The following is a 20,586-nucleotide window of genomic DNA, read 5'->3' on the forward strand; positions in this document are numbered from 1 at the left end:
ACATTCTTCCATTTCCCTCACCCCAATTTACACAGAAGGTTGTTCAATTTCCCCTTCCCAGGGAAATCCATGCACCCCTCTTTGGACCCTCTTTGTTATCTACCCTCTCTGCAGCTGAGGATTGTAGATTGATTATCCTATATTTTACTTCTAATATCCACTTATGAGTGAGTACATACCATGTTTGTCTTTGTGGGTCTGAGTTACTTCACTCAGAATGATTTTTTTTCTAGTTCCATCCATGTGCCTGCAAATTTCATGAGGTCATTGTTTTTTACCCCTGAGTAATACTCCATCATGTAAATGTACCACATTTTCCTCACCCATTCTTCAGTTGGGGGGCATCTAGATTGTTTCCAGGTTCTGTCTATTATGAATAAAACTGCTGTGAACATAGTTGAGCAAGTGTCCTTATGGTATGGTTGAGCATCCTTTGGGTATATGCCCAGGATTGATATAGCTGAGTCTTTTTTTTTTTTTTTTTTTTTTTTTTTTTTTTTTTTTTTTTTTTTTGGTTTTTCGAGACAGGGTTTCTCTGTGTAGCTTTGCGCCTCTCCTGGAACTCACTTGGTAGCCCAGGCTGGCCTCGAACTCACAGAGATCCGCCTGGCTCTGCCTCCCGAGTGCTGGGATTAAAGGCGTGCGCCACCACCGCCCGGCTCGATATAGCTGAGTCTTGAGGTAGATTGATTCCCAATTTTCTGAGAAATCACCATATTGATTTCCAAAGTGGCTGTACAAGTTTGCACTCCCACCAGCAGTGGGAGAATGTTCCCCTTACTCCACATCCTCTCCAAAATATGCTGTCATTAGCATTTTTCATCTTAATCATTCTGACAGGTGTAAGATGGTATCTCAGAGTTGTTTTAATCTGCATTTCACTGATGACTAAGGATGTTGAACATGCTTTAAGTGTATTTCAGCCATTTGAGATTCTTCTGTTGAGAATTCTCTGTTTAGATCTACACTCCATGTTATTAATTGGATTATTTGGTATTTTGATGTCTAGTTTCTTGTGTTCTTTATATATTTTTTAGATCAGCTGTCTGTCATATATGGGGTTGGTGAAGATCTTTTCCCATTCTTCAGGCTGCCATTTTGTCTTATTTACTGTGTCCTTTGCCTTACAGAAGCTTTTCAGTTTCAGAACGTCCCATTTATTAATTGTTGCTCTCAGTGTCTGTGCTACTGGTGTTATATTCAGGAAGTAGTCTACTGTACCAATATGTCAAGACTGTTTCTCTCTTTCTTTTCTATCAGGTTCAGTGTAACTGGATTTATTTATTTTTATTTATTTAATTTTCTTTTCAAAGACAGGGTTTCTCCGTGTAGTTTTGGTGCCTGTACTTGATCTCACTCTGTAGACCAGGCTGGCCTCGAACTCACAGAGATCTGCCTGGCTCTGCCTCCCAAGTGTTGGGATTAAAGGCATGCACCACCACCACCCAGCATAACTGGATTTATATTGAGGTATTTCGTCCACTTGGACTTGAGTTTTGTGCAGGGTGATAAATATGGATCAATTTGCATTCTTCTACATGCCAGCATCCAGTTATGCCAGACCATTTATTGAAGATGCTTTCTTTTTTTCCACTGTATAATTTTGGCTTCTTTCAGGTGTTCACATGTGTATGGATTTATGTTGGGGGCTTTAATTTGATTCCCTTGATCCATGTGTCTTTTTTAAGGCCAACACCGAACTGTTCTTATTAGTATAGCTCTATAGTAGAAGTAAGGGATGGTGATATCTCCAGAAGTTCCTTTGTTACATAGGATTGTTTTAGTTATCTTGGGTTTTTTTGTTTATGCCATATGAAGTTGAGTATTGTTCTTTCAAGGTCTGTGAAGAATTGTGTTTGGATTTTGTTGGGGATTGCATTAAATCTGTAGATTGCTTGTGGTAAGAATGCCATTTTTACTATGTTGATCCTACCAATCCATGAACATGGGAGATCTTTCCATTTTTGGTCTCTTCTCCCAATTTCCTTCTTCAAAGACTTAAAGTTCTTTTCATACAGGTCTTTCACTTGTTTGGTTAGATTTATCCCAAGATATTTTATGTTATTTGTGGTTATTGTAAAGGGTGTTGTCTCTCTGATTTCTTTCTCAGCCTATTTATCACTTGTATATAGGAGGAATGCTGATTTTTGTTTAGTTAATCTTGTATCCTGCCACATTACTAAATGTGTTTATCAGCAGTAGGAGTTCCCTGGAAGAATTCTTGGGGTAACTTACAAATACTATCATATCATCTGCAAATTACAAAAGTTTGATTTCTTCCTTTCCAATTTCCCCTTGATCTCCTTTTGTTGTCTTATTACTCTAGCTAGAACCTTAAGTACTATATTGAATAGATATAAAGAGAGTGGACAGCCTCATCTTTCCCTGATTTTCTTTCCCTGATTTTAGTGGAATCACTTTGAACTTCTCTCCATTTAGTTTAATGTTAACTGTTGGCTTGCTGTATATCGCCTTTATTGTATTTAGGTATGTTCCTTGTATCCCTGTTCTCTCTAGGACCTTTATCATGAAGGGGTGTTGGATTTTGTCAAAGGCTTTTTCAGCATCTAATGAGATGGTCATGTGTTTTTTTCTTTCAGTTTATTTATATGGTAGATTATATTGACATATTTTTGTATGTTGAACCATCTGTGCATCCGTAGGATGAAGCCTTCTTGATCATGGTGGATAGATTTTTTTATGTGTTCCTGGATTCAGTGTGCCAGTATTTTTACAATAATGTTCATGAGGGAGGTTGGTCTTTAATTCTCTTTCTTTGTTGTTCCTTTGTTTGGTTTGTGTATCAGGGTAACTGTGGCCTCAAAAATAATTTGGCATTATTCTTTCTGTTTCTATTGTGCAGGACAATTTGAGGAGTATTGGTATTAGCTCCTGTTTGAAATTCTAATAGAATTTTGTGCTGAAACACAACTGGCCCTGGGTTTTTTTTGGTTGGGAGACTTTTAATAACTTTTTCTATTACCTCAAGAGTTATAGATCTGTTTAATTTTTTTATTTGGTCTTGATTTAATTTTGATATGTGGTACCTATCAAGAAAGTTGTCCATTTCTTTTAGATTTTCAAATTTTGTGGAGTACAGGTTTTTGAAGTATGACCTAATGATTATCTGTATTTCCTTGGAGTCTGTTATGTCCCCTTTTAATTTCTGATTTTGTTAATTTGGATATTCTCTCTCTGCCTTTTGGTTAGTTTGCATAGTGGTTTGTCTCTCTTATTGATTTTCTTAAAGAACCAACTCTTGTTTCATTCATTCATTGTATTGCTCTTTCATTGTGTCCCATAAGTTTGGGTATGTTGTGCCTTCATTTTCATTGAATTCTTAGAAGTCTTTAATTTCTTTCTTTATTTCTTCCTTGACCTAGAGATGGTTCAGTTGAGAGTTGTTCAGTTTTTATGAGTTCGTAGGCTTTCTGTAGTTTGTGTTGTTGTTGAACTCTAACTTTAGCCCATGATGGTCTGATAAGATACAAGGGGTTATTCAAATTTTTTGTATCTATTGATATTTGTTTTTTTTTTTCAAACATGGTAGGAATCTGGAGTCAGGAGCTGATGCAGAGGCCCTGAAGGAGTTCTACTTACTGGCTTGCTCCTCATGGCTTGCTCAGCATGCTTTCTTTCTTCCTTTCTTTCTTCCTTTCTTTCTTTCTTTCTTTCTTTCTTTCTTTCTTTCTTTCTTTCTTTCTTTCTTTCTTTCTTTCTTTTTTCTTTCTTTTTTTATGCCAAATGCCATTTATTGAAGGGGGGAGGAGGTCTTACGGATTCAGGAGGGTGGAACCTGGCAGGGAATTAGCATAGAGAGGATATCAAGGTCAAGGTCAGCAAGCAAGGCAACAATTACCCAAAATGGAGCCAGGGACCTACAGGTCCCCCCTTTTACTAAAAAATGAGCTTCTGACTTAGGTTGCTTGGGACGTCAGCAGGTCACCTTACCCGTCATGGAGACACCTGCCCAGGCCACACAGGCATTCTGTTTTAGGTTGGTGAGCGCCCCCCATCTCTGAATACTCATTATATTTGCTTTATGACTATGTGGTCAGTTTTAGAGAAGGTTCCTTGAGGTGCAGAGAAGAAGATGGTTTTTTTTTGTGTTTGTATGAAATGTTCTGTAGATGTCTAATAAGTTTATTTGAGTCATAATATCTGTTAGTTTCCTTGTTTCTCTGTTAAGTTTCTACCTGGCAGACCTATCCATTGGTGAGAGTGAGGTGTTGAAGTCTACCACTATTAATGTGTGGGGTTTGATTTGTGATCTAAGCTTAATGCTTCTTTTACAAATGTGAGTACCCTTGTATTTGGGGCATAGATGTTAAGAACTGAGGCTTCATCTTGATAGATTTTCATCTATGATGAATATGAAATGTCCTTCTCCATCTCTTTTGATTGACTTTAGTTTAAAGTCTATTTTGTTAGGTATTAGGATAGCTACACTGGCTTGCTTCTTTGGTCCATTTGATTAGAAAATCTTTTCCCAACCCCTTACTCTGAGGTCTGTCTTTGAGACTGAGGTATGTTTTTTGAATGCAGCAGAAGGATGGATCCTGTTTTTGTATCCATTCTGTTAGCCTTTGTCTTTTTATTGGCAAATTGAGTCTATTGATATTAAGAGATGTTATTGACCAGTGATTGTAAATTCTTGTTATTTTGTTTTGTTTTGGTTTGGTTTGGTTTTGGTTTTAGTGGTGGTGATTGTAGTGTGTGTGTTTCCCTTCTTTGGGTTTTGCTGCTGTGAGACTATCTATTACATTTGTTTTTGTGTATGTAGCTGAGTTCCTTGGGTTTGAATTTTTCTTCTAGTACTTTTCTGTAATGCTAGATTTGTGGGTAGGTATTGTTTAAATCTGGTTTTGTCATGAAATATCTTGTTTTCTCCATCTATGTTGGTTGAAAGTTTTGCTGGGTATAGTAGTCTAGGCTAGCATCCATGGTCCCTAAGTGTCTGTAAAATGTCTGTCCAGGACATTCTGACTTTTAGAGTCTCCATTGAGAATTTGGGTGTAATTCTGATAGGTCTGCCTTTATACATTATTTGGCCTTTTTCTTTTTCAGCTTTTAAAATACTTTCTTTATTCTGTATGTTTAGTGTTTTGATTATTATGTGACAAGGGGACTTTTTTATTTCAGCATAACTTACTTGAGTGAAGAATGACTCATGAGTTGGCACCATTTGGAACCAGAGAAAGCACATGATGTTATACTATAGAGGTAGAGACAGACAAGCAGCTTCCAGTGGCCCAGCGAAGGAAACAAAGGAAAGGCATGGAATTGTGTTCACTGAACAGTGCCTAATAGAGATGGTTTGTGGCTGGTGAATCTACATGTTCATCTTACCATTTACAATGGGTTTCAGTTTACTTAAATGGGAATTTATAGCAGCAAAGCTATGCCCACCTAGTGAACTCTCAAATAAATTGCTTAACAGGAATTCTCTTCATCTCATATCCAAACGAAAGGGGTAAAACATGTCTGGCTGATCAACCTGGCACAAGTTTCTTTCCTGTTTGGGAGGCTGTGCTGATTCGCATTCTGGGTACTCCTGTGGTTCAAGGTGTTCACCTTCTGCTTAGATGTTACGGCTGCAAACTAAAAAACAGAGAGGGAGCTGGCCTCCTGGGGAGAAATTCAGACTTCTTCTCTTCTGTATGCCTGGACTTAGTACATCATAGGTGCTGCCCTCCATAGCCATGCTGGTAACTGCCATATATATCCTGCCATGTGGAAACAATCCAGTCTTGAGCAGTGTTGCAGGTCAAAGCAGAATAGGGGTGTTTGGGAGAAGACAGTTGAAAGCCTTCTTCCAACTCCAAGCCCAAACAGCCTCTGTTCAACTATCTGCATTTCCATATTATGAACACTACCTGACTTTTTAGTATGCTTCTTAATTTGGTTGAGAACCTTAAAACAAAGAGGAATATGACTGTTTGGCACCTTGATACTCCAACAAGTATGCAATACTTCAAAAATATTAAAGATCCAATAAATACTTAACTAAAATACAAAGCCTTTGTTTAATAAACATAAAATATGATTTATTTTGGTGCTACATGAATAGGTCATGATGATTGATTGACATGGTCTAACAAAATATCAAAAGCTTGCTGTGGCTGAGGCAGCTATGACTCCAAAAATGATTCATCCTTCTCCTAACTTCAAGTAGGGTTGCTAAGCTAGCCAAGGTCATTTCCCAGCTCCACTAGAATCTGAACAAGCCCATGTGACTGACCCTTGTCAGCAGAATGACAGTGGATATGAGGAACATATTCTCTATGCCTAGAGTCATAGGGATGTGCCCTTGTAGCTCTCTCTCCACTGGACTGAGGCATACTGCTGGGGCAACCCTTGAGGTTGCCACCTGAAGGTACAGCTTTACTTCTACTTACAGGAGGGGGAATCAACAATACTCATTGTATTTGGTACTTTCCTCATCCTTATGAATAAATACCTGGCAAGAGGCAACTTAAAAGCCCAAGTATTTATGTGACCTCATGGTTTAAGGGAATGTGGCCTATCACAATGGGGAAGGCATTGTGCCTGTGACAGCAGGAACATGAAGCCCAGCACAGCTTGTTATGTCTCTCTTAACCAGGCAACAGCACATGATGGAGTATCTCCACAGGTATTAACTCTGCTGAAGAACTATCTCATCTAAAGTTGCTGCCATGGCAGCCTGTATCTGTGGAAGCAGGGCTATAACCTACTACAAGTGACCCTGAAGTTGTATCCCATCTAGAGTCCCATAACCTCCCCAAACAGTACCACCATCTGGGAACTAACAATTCAGATACATGAGCCTATGAGGGACAGTTTACATCCAAATTATGATATGACCACTATGAAAGCTGAGTAATACATGAACTTTTGCCATGTTTGAGTCATAATTTTTAGTCTACTCATTACAGCAGCTAGCTTACCTTAAGTAATTAAATTGTAAACTATTGTAATTAAGTCACAGATGTTTGGGTGGTAGTATAGGGTTTATTTACCTAGTTTATTTGATGAGACAGAAAAAAATAACTATTTGGGAAAGATAGAAATTGAAACATGGAGAATATGAAAGTCATATCTTTATGGGAGCAAGAAAACAGCTCCCTTTAGAAAAGAGGGCCCCAGAGCATGGAGTCCAGTCCACCAAAGGGATTCTGGGTAGGAGACTGCACCCTCCATTTCCTCATTATTTGTCCTGCTTCAGTGTGTGAGCATGTGCCCCTGAGATGTCCCTTGGGAATGGAAATCTGTCACCTTAGAGACTTTGTTCACTTTCCCTGCCCACCTGTGTCCCCTTCACTTCTCCCTCACTACAGTTGTCCTTACACACCGATGGAAGAACCTAAGTACAAACAAACATGAAACACACACATATAAGGAGGGTACAACAACATTATTTTCACCAAACAACTTGGACACAACCTAAAAGTCATGCCAAAAGCAGTCTGAACAGTAAAGATATTTAATAGAATTTCATTATGCTTTTAAGTATTATTTGGATTTCAAATTAAGTGACATAATTTTTGATCAGTTAATTAATATCAATAAATTAATTGCCACATTTCAGGCACAGAAATATTTTTACCCTCACCTCTATAATCAACATTTTATAGACAAGAAAAACAAAGCTGAGAGATTGTTACCTCTGACCACACAGCCAGTCAGTAGCAGGCTGTATAATGATGTTTGGAAATGTCTGTTAGATATAAAGAAAGCAAAATAGGTTGGGCCAGTTGAAACCTGTTCATACCTTCATTCATCCCTCACTTAGAAATGTTTATTAAGTACTTACTTTGTATTAGGCATTGATCTTGAGTCAGAAACATGACTAACCTCATAGGTTTTACTTCAAATAAGGGAGACATAAGAAATAAAGCATATCATAAAACCTTAAGTATGATACACACTTTGGAGACAAGAGAAGCCAGGTAAGAGGATAGCAGCTGATTGGAGAAGACATGTTGTGGGTGGCAGAGGCTCATTGGGAAGACAGAAGTGATCTGTCTTGTTTCCTTGCTCATTACATCAAAATTGCCGTTGTTGTTATGGAAATTATTTCTAAAGGTGAGTGAAAAGGGCCATCAGAGAAAAGCTGTCTCCCACCCTGGGGTTACACTGTAACAGGAGCAGATCATGCCAAGGTCTGGAAGATGCTTCAATCTATCAGAGAAAAGTGAGGAGTGAGGAAGCAGGATTACATTTGGAGAGACAGCAAGAAGTATGAAGCAGCTGTAGTGCAACGCAGTGTGACGTGTGGAAAGAGGAGTGGGAGAGGCGGAGAGGAAGCTGCATGCCCACAGCCAACATCCATTAGGGAGGAGAGGGTTTTTGTTTGGTGAGATGGAAATGTCCCAAGCTAAGTTCCCGAGATAGGCCAGAGGGGAGATTCTGAGAGGGATGTCCGGCATTTGAACCTATGGAACTGAGAAGAGAGAGGGGTTCAGCAAAGTCAAACTGCGATGCATTCCATCCCACTGGGATGTCTGAATGTCTGAAGAGATTCGGGACTAATAATCCTGATTGTTGGATGCAGGATACCATGGCAGTGAATGCATGAAGGGGGACTCCAGCAAAGTCAGTGCCTAAAGAAAGACTCAGATGAGGACTACCAATTGACATCAAGACAAATATCTGGGCAAATTAGTGCATGGTCTCTGGAAAGCATGTCAGGTCAGGGCACCTGAGCAACTATGAAAAGGACCTGGAGTCAGCACAGAACACACCCAGACACCAAAGTCTCAGGACAAAGGAGATCTGCTTACTCCAGAAGCATAAAAGAGCTATCCCTGGATCAGACAAAGACAGCAATGGCTGGCTGGCACATGACTGTTTTAAGGTCTCTATGGTGGAATAGGAAGAAAGGGGTGTCTCTCCCCTGGAGATGGTTGTGGGATGACTGTCTCCAATTGGCTAGGAGAAGAAGAGAGGAGATGAGGTAGTGGGCTTCTCATCATGTAGCCTGATGCCATTTTATGAGGTAGTGTACCTTTGGTCACGTAGCCTGGTGGGTTTGAGAGATCACATCAGGACCAGCAATCTACATCAGTAGAACATTTGAGAAAAGGAATGACATAGTTAAAAATCACTTTGCTTTGTTTCTGTTGTTTAAATCAGCATCTGACCATGTCGCCCAGGCTGGCCTCGAACTTGCAATCTTGCTACCTAGTCTCCCAATAGCTGTGATGATATGCCACTGAACTCAGCTTGGAATCACGCTTTTAGTCATCGCTCTGGCTGCTGTGATGATAAGTGACTGTTTGGAGCAAGGAGAACAGCAGCAGAGTAGTCCCCTTGGGTTTCAGGAAATTAAACCAAAAAGCAGCCTGGAACCTGGTAGGTATCCACAGCAATCACAGAGTTAGTCCTTTCACAGATCAGAGTATCCATCAGAAGACCCCGTTTGTTTTTTTAGCACCAACAAGGACACCTGAAGAAGGCTACAAGGATCCCAGAAATGGTCACCAGTCCCAATTTACAGAAAAACAATGCCGTGACATCTCTGCAACAGAAATTGGTCAAGAAAATGAGTCACCTTGAAATGAAGGACTTAGATGGAAAGGGAGGTGAAGAGGATCTGGGAGGAATTTGAGGAGTGGGAAAAGCATGATCAAAATATATTGTATGAAAAAAATCTTCAATGAAAAATTTCTTGAGAACAGAGAGAAGTTGAATTCTAAGAGTAATGTTGCTATGTCACATTTTAGACAGTAGGACATTGGTGTCATTCCTCAAAATTGATACTATAGACAAAATTGGCAAATTTTTGTGTCATGCAAATGAACCACTGACAGTTTAAGACCCAGACATTTACCCAACAAGTATGATAATGGTCATATGAGCAAAATTCTATACCAGGACTTAAATGTGAAGTCATCCAATTCTCTAGATCATAGGTATTAGTAATAAATATGATACTAGTTAAGATTATAAAATATCTCCCTCTAGAAACTAGCTATTCTAACTGTACAGAAGTTCATGAGATGTATAGACTTTGGGTCTGGTTAATTTCCCTTGTGTGGTTTTTTTTTTTCATTTGAAATTCTTCATAATAGAATTTTGATTAAAACCCCAAAGAAGATACTGGTTCTTGAACTTATAGATGTGTGAGATAATATTGGGTGCTTCTCACACTTGGTGCAGTGATCTTGAGGTTCCATGCCACAGACTTGGTACACATCTGGGTGTGGAACAGATGCTCCAGATGACTCCAAAAGAAGCACATGAAGGACAATCTTTGATAAACATCGCCTAGGGGAAGGAATATTTACCAAAAAGTTGAAGGTGTTATGCAATCAGATGGGTAAACTGATTATCTCAACAAGTAAAGAAATGGTCAGTAAGTGGGAACAGATCTGAGTTAATCTTCACCATAACAGACACTGTCCAACAAGTCTGCATGTTTCCCTTCCATGTGCCTGAATGTAGCAGTACTTCTCAGTAACAAAGTCTGGTCAACTAATGATTATAAAGTTAATATCAGAAACTAATTCAGCTCAAAGTGATCAGCTAAGGGAAATGCCACAGGCCTGATCACAGGAAGCCAAGAGGCCATGGGTGTTTGTTGCCACATCTGCTACACTGCCTATGAAAGTTTTGATTTTACACCCAAAGTGAGAGAATAACTTCAAATCCCATAAATAATACATCCAAGGGAAAAAGGTTTTGAATGCTGTATGTGGAGAGGCCCTGCTAAGATAAAAGGCTCCATTCCATGTTTATCTTGCTGTCAGAGAACAAGGCAGGCAGTGAGGCAAGGCTGTAATTTACCCAAAAGTGTATAGAAGAAATGAACCAAGGAGGCTGTGGAGTTGAAAGCCTTGTATATAGAGAACAATAAGCTAAACATGTAGCAAATCTGCAATTCAAGTGATAAGAAAATGGGTTTGATCTAATATATTGATGTTCTGAATTTTATGAAATCCGATGTTTTTACTGTTGTGAATGGAAAGGTGTGAAATACATTTGAAGTCAGTGCTTCAGCAGCCCACCTCTCCTTGTGCTATCTAGTTTTTGTGTCAGCTTGACACAAGCTAGGGCCTGGGAAGAAGTAATCTTAATAGAGAAAACACATCCATAGAATTGGCCTACATGCAAGTGTATAAGCATTTTCTTGATTGGTGATTGGTGTGGGATGGCCCAGCTCACTGTGGGCACAGCCACTTCTGGAAAGGTGGCTCTGGGTTGTATAAGAAGACAAGCTAAGCAAAACCATGAGTGAACAAGACAGTAAATGGCACTCCTCCATGCCTTCTGCTGCAGTTCCTGCATCCAGGTTCCTATCTTCAGTTCCTCTTCTAACTTTCTTGGATGATGGAATATGATGTAGAAGTGGAAGTGAAATAAATCTTTTATTCTTCAATTTGCTTTTGGTCACGGTGTTTTATCACAGCAACTACTATGGGATGTCTTTCTGTATGCTATGAATATGTGTTGATCTGATTGGTTGATAAATAAAGCTATTTGGCCTATGGCAAAGAATCTTAGAGGCAGGTAGGAAATCCAGGAGAGAGACAGGAAGAAGAAAGGCAGAGAAGATGCCATCCTGCCATCCAGAGAGCAGTATGTAATGGCACACAGGTAAAACCACAGAACATGTGGCAACATATAGGTTAATAGAAATGGGCTGAGTTTAGTTATAAGAGCTAGCTAGCAAGAAAATTGAGCCATAGGCCATGGCCATACAGTTTGTAAATAATATAAGCCTCTGTGTGTCTACTTGGGACTAAGCAGCTTCAGGATGCAAGTAGGAGAGATTTGTCCTGACCACAGCGCCAGGCAGGACCAGAGAAACTTTCTGACTACACAGCAACAAAAAAGTATAAGATGCTCCTAGATGAGCAAAGGATACAATTAACCAGAACAGGTAGTTACATGAAATCTTCACAGGGAACACTAGGAAGCCATTATGTTCCAATACCAATGCAAGAAGATAGTTTACAATAAATATTAACCCAGCCATCTAAGAGTCTTGCTAGTTCTGCTTTACAGAGACACTGATCTTATTGTTGAAAACACAACTAGTGTTTCAGCATTATCTGATGAACTTGTCAACATACATTTAAAACAGTCTCTTGCAAGCAAGCCATCCCCTGCAGCACCAGTGACCACTGGAGCCATATGCTTACCTTGTACCACTTGGGAACAGGTAAGGTCCCATCTCCAGATGGGTCAGCCCAGTTCTCTAGACCCTAGGCCCCAGGGGCACACTCCATGTCCCTCTCCTCCCCCTGAGTGAGTGCAGCACCAGAGACCTGGCAGCAGCTCACTCCCACCCCCACCCCAACCATCCCCTGTTATAGTTGGAAGTTTTCCTGTGTCTTGGCTGGCTGGTGGTCAAGACAAATCTTTCCCATGCACATCCCCCAAGTAAATAAACAGAGGCTTATACTAATTTTAACTGCTTGGCCATTAGCTCAGGCTTATTACTGACTAGCTCTAACATTTAAATTAGCCCATAATTCTTATCTATGTTTAGCCATGTGGCTTGGTACCTTTCCTCAGTTCTGCCTTGTCATCTTGCTTCCTCTGTGTCTGGCTGGTGACTCCTGACTCAATTTTTCCTCTTCACAGACTTCTTTTAGTCTGCTTGCCCTACTGATACTCTGTGGCACCGTTACCACCTAAGCCATATGCCTGCTCCTGGACCAATAAGGAAGAAGAGCAACCACAAAAGCCAGAGGACCCACATGCACCAATTGGAAGAAGAGCAAACTGGAGCTCCACCTGGTCTGATTAAAGGAAGAAATGAGTAGACAGTAGTGTAAGAACACATTAAACAACATAAAGAGCAATACAATACCACCAGAACCTAATGATCCTACAATGGCAAGACCTGGAAATCTCAAAGCAGATGATCCAGAAGAAAATGACCTTAAGAACAACTTTATGAAGATGATAGAGGCCCTAAAAGACAAAATGAAAAATTCCCTTAAAGAAATGGAGGAAAAGATAAAAAAAAATTGGAAGAAAATAAGAAATCTCTTAAAGAAACTCAAGAAAAAATAATCAAACAGGTGAAGGAAACAGTTCAAGACTTGAAAATTAAAATAGAAGCAATAAAGAAAACACAAACTGGGGAAATTCAGAAAAAAAGAAATCTGAGTAAATGAACAGAAACTACAGAGGCAAGCATAAACAACAGAATACAAGAAATAGAGGACAGAATCTCAGGCATTGGGGATTTCATAGAGGAAATAGATTCATTGGTCAAAGAAAAGGTTAAATCCAGCAAATTTTTAACACAAAACATCTAGAAAATCTAGGACACCATGAAAATACTAAACCTAAGAATAATAGGGATAGAAGGAGAATTTCAGCTCAAATGCACATAAAATATATTCAAAAAATTATGGAAGAAAACTTTCCCAACCTAAAGAAAGACATGCCTATGAAGGTACAAGAAGCATACAGAACACCAAATAGATTGGACCACAAACAAAGTCTTCTCACCATATAATAGTCAAAACACTAAACATATAAAATAAAGAAATAATATTAAGAGCTGCAAAGGAAAAATGTCAAGTAACATATAAAGGCAAACCTATCAGAATTACACCCAACTTCTCAATGGAAACTCTGAAAGCCAGAAGGTTCTGCAGATACATAGACACCACAGATGCCAGCACAGACTACTATACCCAACAAAGCTTTCAATCACCATAGATGGAGAAAACAAGATATTCCGTGACAAAACCAGATTTAAACATTACTTATGCACAAATCCAGCTTCACAGAAAATACTAGAAGGAAAACTCCAACCCAAGGAAGTTAGCTGCAACCACCAAAAGACAAGCAATAAATAACCTGACACCAGCAAATCCCAAAGAAGAGAAACACACACACTACCACCAAAAAACTGTCAGGAAATAACAATCACTGATCATTGATATTCCTTAATGTCAATGGACTCAATTTGCCTATAAAAAGACACAGGCTAACAAAATGGATATGAAAACAAGATCGATCATTCTGCTGCATACAAGAAATACACCTCAACTTCAAAGACAGACACTACCTCAGAGTAAAGGGTTTGGAAAAACTTTCCAATCAAATGGGCCTAAGAAACAAGCTGGCATAGCTATCCTAATATCTAACAAAAAATACTTCAAACTAAAATCAATCAAAAGAGATGAAGAAGAGCGTTTTATATACAACACAGGAAAAATCCATGAAGGTGAAGTTTTAATTCTAAACATTTATGCCCCAAATACAAGGGCACTTACATTTGTAAAAGAAATTTTACTAAAGGTCAAATCACACATGAAACCCCACACACTAGTAGTGGGAGACTTCAACACCCCACTCTCACCACTGGACAAGTCTGCCAAACAGAAACTTACCACAGAAATAAGGGAACTAACAGATACTATGACTCAAATGGACCTAACAGACATCTATAAAAACATTTCACCCAAACACAAAAGAATATACATTCTTTTCAGCACCCCATGGAATCTTCTCCAAAACTGACCACATACTCAGTAACAAAACAAATCTCAACAGATACAAAATAATTGGAATAACCCCCTGTATCTTATCAGACCACCATGGCTTAAAGCTAGAATTCAATAACAACACAAAATTCAGCAAGTCTACCAACTCATGGAAACTGAACAATGCTCAACTGAATCACTACTCAGTCAAGGAAGAAATAAAGAAAGTAATTAAAGTCTTCCTAGAATTCAATGAAAATGATGGCAGAACATACCCAAACTTATGGGACACTATGAAAGCAGTACTAAGAGGAAAGTTCATCCACTAAGTGCATACATAAAGAATGTGAAGAAATCTCACACTAGTGACTTAACAGCACACCTGAAAGGTCTTGACCAAAAAGAAGCTAACTCACCCAAGAGGAGCAGATGACAGGAAATAATCATACTGAGGGATGAAATCAATAAAATAAATACAAAGAGAACAATACAAAGAATCAATGAAACAAAGAGTTGGTTCTTCAAGAAAATCAACAAGATAGACAAATCCTGTTCAAACTAACCAAAAAGCAGAGAGAGAATACCCAAATTAACAAAATCAGAAATGAAAAGGGGGACATAATAACAGACACTGAGGAAATCCAGAGATTCATTAGGTCATACTTTGAAAACATGTACTCCACAAAATTGAAAAATGTAAAAGAAATAGACAATTTTTTAGATAGGTACCACATACCAAAATTAAATCAAGATCAAATAATTTAAATAGACCTATAACCCCTAAGGAAATAGAAGCATTAATCAAAAACTTCCCAACTAAAAAAAGCTCAGAGCCAAATGATTTCTGCACAGAATTTTACCAGAATTTTAAAGAAGAGCTAATACCAATACTCCTCAAATGGTTCCAAACAATAAAAATAGAAGGAACATTGCCAAACTCTTTTACTAGGCTACAGTTACCCGGATACCCAAACCACATAAAGATGCAACTAGAAAAGAGAATTACAATCTCTCTCATGAATATTGATACAAAAATTCTCAATAAAATACTAGCAAACCAAATTCCAGAACACACCAAAAAATTCATCCACCATGATCAAATAGGCTTCATCCCAGAGATTCAAGGATGGTTCAACATACAAAAATCTGTCGACATAATCCACCATATAAACAAACTGAACGAAAAAAGCCACATGATCATCTCATTAGATGCTTTTGAAAAAAATCCAATACCTCTTCATGATAAAGATTCTAGAGAGATCAGGGATACAAGAAACATACCTAATCATAATAAAGGCAATATACAACAATCCAACAACCAATATCAAGCTAAATGGAGAGAAACTCAAAGTGATTCCATAAATATCAGGGACAAGATGAGGCTGTCCACTCTCTCCACACCTAATTCTAACTAGAGCAATAAGAAACAAAATGAGATCAAGGAGATACAAATTGTAAAGGAAGAAATCAAACTTTTACTATTTGCAAATGATATGATAGTATACATAAGTGACCAAAAAAATTTTACCAGAAACTCCTACAGCTGATAAACACCTTTAGTAATGTGGCAGGATACAAGATTAACTCAAAAAAATCAGCATTCCTCCTATATACAAATGATAAATAGGCTGAGAAAGAAATCAGAGAAACATCACCCTTTACAGTAGCTACAAATAACATAAAATATCTTGGGGGTAACTCTAACCAAACAAATGAAAGACTTGTATGACAGGAGCTTTAAGTCTTTGAAGAAAGAAATTGAAGAAGATATCAGAAAATGGAAAGATCTCCCATGTTCTTGGGTAGGTAGGATCAACATAGTAATAATGGTAATCTTACCAAAAGCAAACTACAGATTCAGTACAATCCCCATAAAAATCTCAATGTAATTCTTCACAGACCTTGAAAGAACAATACTCAACTTTATATGTAAAAACAAAAAACCCATACAATAAAGGAACTACTGGATGCATCACCTATCCCTGACTTCAAGCTCTACTACAGAGCTATAATAATAGAAACAGCTAGGTATTGGCATAAAAACAGACATATTGATCAATGAAATCAAATCAGAGACTTAATACACATACCTACAAACACCTGATTTTTGACAAAGAAGCCAAAATTATATAATGGAAAAAAAGAAAGCATCTTCAACAAATGGTGCTGGCATACCTGGATAGCTACATGTAGAAGAATGCAAATATATCCGTATCTATCCCCATGCACAAAACTCGAGTCTAAATGGATCAAAGACCTCAGCATAAATCCAGTGACACTGAATCTTATAGAAGACAAAATGGAAGTAGCCTTGAACGCATTGGCACAGGAGAACACTTCCTAAATATAACAACAGTATCACAGACACTGAGAGCAACAATTAATAAATGGGACCTCCTGAAACTCAGAAACTTCTGTAAGGCCAAGGACACTGTCAATAAGACAAAATGGCAGCCTACAAAATGGGAAAAGATCTTCACCAACCCCACATCTGATAGAGGGTTGATCTCTAAAATATATAAAGAACTCAAGAAACTAAACAGCAAAATAACAAATAATCCAATTATGAAATGGGCTACAGAGCTAAACAGAGAATTCTCAACAGAAGAATCTCAAATGGCCACAAGACATTTAAGGAATTGCTCAACATCCTTAGCCATCATGGAAATGCAAATCAAAACGACTCTGAGATACCATTTTACACCTGTCAGAATGGCTAAGATCAAAAACACAGTTGAGGTGTTCACAGCCGTCGCTGGGCCGCCACCGCTCCCTAACATCAGCACCGCCTCTTGCTTGCAGAGCTCCAGCCGAAGGAGAAGGGGGGTAAGTAAGGAGGTGCCCATACCATGGCTCATACAAAGCAGACTGCCTGCAAATCCACCGGTGGTAAAACACCCAGGAAACAACTGGCTACTAAAGCCGCTCGCAAGAGTGCGCCCTCTACTGGAGGGGTGAAGAAACCTCATCGTTACAGGCCTGGTACTGTGGCACTCCGTGAAATCAGATTTTATCAGAAGTCCATTGAACTTATGATTCGCAAGCTCCCCTTCCAGCGTCTGGTGTGAGAAATTGCTCAGGACTTCAAAACAGATCTGCGCTTCCAGAGTGCAGCTATTGGTGCTTTGCAGGAGGCAAGTGAGGCCTATCTGGTTGGCCTTTTTGAAGATACCAACCTGTGTGCTATCCATGCCAAACGTATAACAATTATGCCAAAAGATATCCAGCTAGCATGCCGCATATGCGGAGAACGTGCTTAAGAGTCCACTATGAGGGTAAACATTTCATTCTCAAAAAATTTTTTCCTCTTCTTCCTGTTATCAGTAGTTCTGAATGTTAGATATTTTTTCCATGGGGTCAAAAGGTACCTAAGTATATGATTGCGAGTGGAAAAATAGGGGACAGAAATCAGGTATTGGCAGTTTTTCCATTTTCATTTGTGTGTGAATATTTAATATAAATGCAAGATGTAAAGCATTAATGCAAGTAAAATGTTTCAGTGAACACATTTCAACAGTTCAACTTTATAACAATTATAAATAAACCTGTTAAAATTTTCTGGACAATGCCAGCATTTGGATTTTTTAAAAATAAGTAAATTTCTTATTGACGGCAAAAAAAAAAAAACCCACAGTTGACAGCTTATGTTGGAGAGGCTGTGGAGAAAGGGGAACACTCCTCTACTGATGGTGAGAATGCAATCTTGTACAGCCACTCTGGAAATCAGTATGGTGGTATCTCAGAAAATTGGGAATCAGTCAATCTCAAGACTCAGCAATACCACTCCTGGGCATATACCCAAAAGATGCTCAACCACACCACAAAGACATTTGCTCAACTATGTTCATAGCAGCATTATTTGTAATAGCCAGTACCTGGAAACAATCTAGATGCCCTTCAATTGAAGAATGGATAAAGAAAATGTGGTACATTTACACAATGCAGCATTAAAAAGCAATGCTATCATGAAATTTGTAGGCAAATGGATGGAACTAGAAAAATATCATCCTGAGTAAAGTAACCCAGACTCAGAAAGTCAAACATGGTATGTACTCACTCATAAGTGGATACTAGATGCAAAGCAAAGGATAATCAGGATATAATCCACAACCCGCGAGAAGATAGATAAAGAAGATGACACTAAGAGGGATACACATGTATTGCCCTGGGAAGGGGAAAGATCTCCTAGGTAAACTCTAAAGGGAAGTAGAGGGGGGGAAATGGAAGGTGGGAACATGAGGGCTTGAGATGGACCAGTTGGGGGAGAGATGGGAAGGGAGAGTAATGAAAGAGATATCATTAAGATGTACCATTAAGGGGATGGGGAGAAATCTGCAGTTAGGGAAAACCTCAGGAACTCAAAGGATTTTCCCCAGCTAAGACTCATAGTAATGATGGAGAGGGTGCTTGAACTAACCTTCCCCTGCACTCTAATTGGTGTTTACCCTAATTGTCATCATAGAACCTATATCCAGTGACTGATGAAAGCAGACGCAGAGACCCACAGCCAAGCACTTGGCCAAGATCTTGGAGTTCAGTTGAAGAGAGGAAGGAAGGATTATAAGAGCAAGGGGAATTAGAATCATGATGGGAAAAACCACAGAGATAGCTGACCGAAGCTAGTGAGAGCTCATGGACTCTGGACTGACAGCTGAGGAGCCTGCTTGGGACTGAACTAGGCCCTCCAAATGTGGGAGAAAGTTGTGTGGCTTGATGTGTGTGTGGATTCCCCGGCAATTGGACCAGGACTTAACCTAGGTACATGAACTGGCTTTTTAGATCCATTCCCTATGGTGTGATGCCTTAACTCAGCATTGATGCAGGGGGAAGGGGTTAGCTAAGTCTGGCCCCAACTTGGTATGTCAGCCTATGTTGACTATCCAAGGGAGGCCTTACCCTCTATGAGAAGGGGAAGGGGTGGGATGAGGGTAGTTGGGGGTGAGTGGGAGAAAGGGAGAGAGGGGGAACGGAGTTGGTATGTAATAGGAAAGAATTTTTTTAATAAAGAGAAATATAAATAAATAAATAAAAAGTAAAACAGTCTGTAAAAGAACACCTATCACTAAATCATAAATAGAGAAGTATAGTAGCCTGATAAAAAAAGCCTTCTAGGGAAGACTAGGTTTAGATTAAGCAGTAAGTTCTTAATTATTTGCCAGAGTCAAAAACAAAAGTAGTTAACACTTGGCTTTGATACTTACAATAATTTTACAGTTCTATGTTACCACTTTTGTTCTTAGAAAAACACATTATGCAAAGTTTTCTTTTCACTCTTTTATTCTGAATACATCTATATGCACAATACATAGGACCAAAGGAAAATGTATCAAGGTAAGTATTACTTATATATGTATATATTCATATATATGCATGCAAGTCGGAGGCCAGAGACTGAGGCCAAGTGTCTTCCTCAATCATTCTCATTTATTGAGACAAGGTATCTCACTTGCACCTGTTACTAACAGAATCTTCTTGACTGGCTGTTCAACAAACTCCAGGAATCCTCCTGCCTCCACTGCCACAGAGCACCCATGTCCTACATTGCATGTTTGTAGAGACATAACTCGGGTCCCATGCTTGTGAAACAAGTACTTTCCCAGCTGAGCAGTCTTCTAGCCTTTTGTTCATGTTTAAGTTTCCCCATTGATCATCTGGAATCAAGTCAGATTCTGAAGTTTAAATATTGTGATAGTTAATCTTTTTTTTCATTTTTCTTTATTAAGAAATTTTCTACTCACTCCACATACCACCCACAGATCCCATTTCCTCCCTCCTTTCATCCCCCAGCCCTCCCTCCCAAGCCCCCCTACATCCCACATCACCCAAATCAAGGTCTCCCATGGGGAGTCAGCAGAGCCTGGCACACTGAGCCTAGGCAGGTCCAAGCCCCTCCCTACTGCACCAAGGCTTTGCAAGGCATCACACCACTGGTACTGGGCTCCTAAAAGCCTGACCATGCACCAGGGATGGATCCTTATCCCCATGTCTGGGTGCCCCCCAAACAGTTCGAGCCAAACAACTGTCTTCCATATCCAGAGGGCCTAGTCCAGTCCCATGGGGGCTCCACAGCCACAAGTCCACAGTTCATGGGCTTCCACTAGTGTGGCTGGTCATCTCTGCATGTCTTCCTGTCATGATCTCGATGTCCCTC

General features: G+C 39.3%; 1 pseudogene; it reads left to right on the forward strand.

The window, feature by feature from the left end:
- Positions 1–17,284: 17,284 nt before the first annotated feature.
- LOC131904532 (histone H3.3A-like) lies at positions 17,285–18,053 on the forward strand (annotated as a pseudogene).
- The last annotated feature ends 2,533 nt before the right edge of the window (positions 18,054–20,586 follow it).

This window comes from Peromyscus eremicus, chromosome 2 (genome assembly GCF_949786415.1).
Source record: "Peromyscus eremicus chromosome 2, PerEre_H2_v1, whole genome shotgun sequence".
Classification (NCBI taxonomy): domain Eukaryota; kingdom Metazoa; phylum Chordata; class Mammalia; order Rodentia; family Cricetidae; genus Peromyscus; species Peromyscus eremicus.